Below are 3527 nucleotides of genomic sequence, written 5' to 3'. Positions count from 1 at the left end.
AGAAGAAACACGGAAAGCCAGGGGCAGCACTGCCAGTCAGGCTGTGGCGTGACGGCCAAAACAGCTCACTCACGGGACCTGTCAGTCCCAGGCGCTCACATTCTTGTCTATTTAATCACCAACTCCTAGGCCTGGGAGGAAGGTACAACTGGAAGGAAGAACATCCACTACTGAGGTCAGTGTTACTCCGGGCAATGCCGGAAGCAGACCCCGGGGTAGACCGCGAACATGGGACGTCCTTGGTGAGATGGGATCTGAGCTGAGTAACCAGGGCCACTGTTGGCCTCAAATCTCTAAGCTCACACTGGGCAGTGCAACCGACCAGCAAACACGCCCTCGAAGCTTTTCAGACAAGGAGTCTGGAACGAACAAGTGGCTTCAAGTGAAACTTTAGTTCAGCGGACCTTTCGCTGCACCCGGATCCCTGAAGGAGCATCCAAATGTGCTGACTGCGGGGCTGGAACCCTGGCTCACCCGCTCATCAACCCTCTGAGCGGGCAAGTTTCTTAATTCTGCATCTCGGTTCCCTCATGTGGAAAATGAAGATACAATCGTCCCTAATGCAGAAGGTCACTGTGAGGAACAAACAGGTAAATACATCTACGTGTGCAGAGGGTGCTGGCCGCAGAGCCAGTGCTAGTTACTGTGATGATGGAGGAAGCCAATAGGCAGTGGTTCTCAACCTTCTGGCCCTTTAAATACAGTTCCTCATGCTGTGACCCAACCATAAAATTATTTTCGTTGCTACTTCATAACTGTAATGTTGCTACTCTTATGAATCGTCATGTAAATATCTGATATGCAGGATGGTCTTAGGCGACCCCTATGGAAGGGTCGTTTGACCGCCAAAGGGGTCGCGACCCACAGGTTGAGAACCGCTGCAATAGGGAGAGAGAGGGCCCTAGAGGTTTTCCTGTAGAAAACTGCCTTTCTTTGCCTCCCGGGAAAGATGCTGGAGAGGCAGCTGGGAAGGGGCCACTCGCAAGGTGCACGGAGAAAACTCAGGGAGAAAGAGTGGCATCGGGCAGGGGAGGTGACATGGTGACAACCTGTCCCACAGGCAGACTCCCCTCCAGGAGCCAATATGAGTCCGGGTTTGGGGGAAGAGCCTTTATCTCCATCTCACCCACACAGGGTATCCAGCTGCCACCAGCCAGTAGCCTAAATGGCTGGGATCCAGGTAAAAGAACACACTCAGAACCTTTAAATTTATGCGGTTTCCCTTTCTTTACATTGGGATGGTAACTAGATTGGTGCATGGGTCTTCCTTCCAGGGAATCCAATAAAGTTAAGAGAAAGCTTCTCAACCTGGAGGCGCCTTGGGCTTCACATGATTACAAACTGACGATGGATTTCTCTTGCCTTCTAACCAAGGTACCGGTTTGCCCACATTTTCAATACACACCCTGATTACACATTTGCTCCCAAGGTCGACAAGCCAGCCCCGAAAGTGAGGTGAGGCGGTGAAGGACGAGTGGGGCTGAGGTGAAGCAGGGACACAGCCAGCATCAGAGCAGAGGACAACAGATATGGTCTGGTAGTTCCTTGCAGTAACGAGGAAACCCACGGGCCTCGCCACACGCCACCTGGCCAGTGAGTGGCCAGATGGGAGCAGGACTCAGGGCTCTTGGCTCCCACCAAGATCACCAAGAGCACCAATCTGGTGCTCTTTCACCTCAGACATGTAGGACACCAAATCCCTCACCCACGTGGCCTGAGTCTGACTTCAGGACGTGCATGGGTCGGTCCCCCTGAGGTGGACTGTGTCCCTTGCACACACTCAGATCCAAGGGGGACCATTTAGAGGACAGTGACCAAGCATAGACATGCAGGCTGGGAGTTCACCAGGGGGGACAGAGCCAGGGGTGGGAAGAAAAGGGGGGTCGTCTAGGCTGGAAGCCAGCACCCTGTGTGTCCCCTAGTCTGGTATGGAGCCCCCCGAGTGTGGGCCTCGATGCCTACACTGCCCGGTTCCCAGCAAGGTTCGCTGCTCTCTGGTCTGCCCCTCCCAGTCCCGACATGGGGTGTGAGTGTTGTTTCCCTCCTCAGAGGGGTTGCCATTGGGAACTGGCCCAGAAGAAGAATTTTGCCAGCTGTCTCCTGTCAAAGTGGAGCTGATTTATAGCTTTAATATTTACAACCTGGAAGAGGATCTCGGGGACAGGCATCCTCCATGGTGAAATTGGAATAAAAAGGTTCCAGAACCAGCCATGACTCTGGCAACAGTTGCAATAGCAAAGTGCCCAGGGCACAATGGCCAGATTTCCCAAAGCCGCCTTCATCACTCACTAGCGTGTAACCTTGGATAATCTCTCCAAGCCCTGGGCTTCATCATCTGTAAGATGAAGATAACAGTAATGCCACAGTCCCCCCTTCTCTCGGAGGATACATTCCAGGACCTCAGTGGATGCCTAAAAACCGGACCCTATATATATACTATGTTTTTTTCATACACACACACACCTTTGCACTTAAAGGAAGCACTTTATGGCTTTTCCTTGGCATTTCCAAATTGCAGCATCACTACTCATATGCCTTGGGGCCATTATTAAGTAAAATAAAGATCACTGAACACAAGCACTGTGATACCAAGCTAGGGTATCTGATCACCCAGAGGGCTGCTGGGTGGCCACCGGGTGGGGAGCATGTACGGTGTGCTGTGCTGGACAAAGAGATGGTTCACGTCTGGGACGAGGCCCTAGATTTTATCATGCTACTTAGAACCATGCACAACTTAAAACGTATGGGTTGTTTCTTTCTGGAACTTCCCATTTAGTATTTTTAGACCACGGTACCTGAAACCATGGAAAAATGAGACCGTGGGTAATGGGGACTACTGTACCTACTTTATAGGGCCTCTCAGAGACAGAAAAGGTGGGAGCAGGAAAGAGGACGTCTGAGTCATGTGAAGGGCTGAGAAGCAGACTGACTCCCTCTGGACAGGCCCAGAGGCAGGGCAAGTAGAGACGGAGGAAGGAAGAGGCAAGGCAGGGGGAAGTGGACAGAACCCCTGATGCCATGATGCATTAGCAGAAGGAGTGGGAGCCAGAAAGACAGGCCTGAGTTTATGTAGAAAGGAGCAGCAGACACTAAAAGAGAGAGAGAGGTAACGTTAGTTTTAAAGGTGTATACGCCACACATGCACACACGCGTGCACACACGGTTGGGGAACTATGCTAGCTGAAATAGTCATGTGGACTTGCATCAGTCTCAGGTGGATTCAGAATGCTTGGTCTTGCACCCAGTGCCACTGCTGGCCATGGGCCCCTCTAGGAGAGGCTGTGTCTAATCCTCCATGGCCCCACCTTGCAGCCCAGCGCGCAGTCTGATGGCCGGAGTCCCAGGGGCACCCCGTGTCGTCAGTTGGAGCAGACTGCATATCCTTCCATCTCAGCGTGTTCTTCTGTTATCCTTAACTCACCCTGCTGCTATGCAAACCCAGCAGTTCTCTCCAAAGCCGAGAGACAGCTTGGCACTATTGTCTAGGAAAGAATGCTGCTCACTCGGAAGACTGTTACTATGATAAC

General features: G+C 52.1%; 1 protein-coding gene across 1 annotated transcript in view; it reads right to left on the bottom strand.

Moving 5' to 3' along the window:
- GALNT14 (polypeptide N-acetylgalactosaminyltransferase 14) overlaps positions 1-3527 on the bottom strand; it is a 179656-nt gene that overhangs the window by 4321 nt on the left and 171808 nt on the right. The window lies entirely within an intron of this gene.

The sequence above is a fragment of the Myotis davidii genome, unplaced genomic scaffold (assembly GCF_000327345.1).
Source record: "Myotis davidii unplaced genomic scaffold, ASM32734v1 scaffold238, whole genome shotgun sequence".
NCBI lineage: Eukaryota > Metazoa > Chordata > Mammalia > Chiroptera > Vespertilionidae > Myotis > Myotis davidii.
Note: the sequence above shows the minus strand (reverse complement) of the source record. Positions and strands in the feature narration are given on the sequence as shown.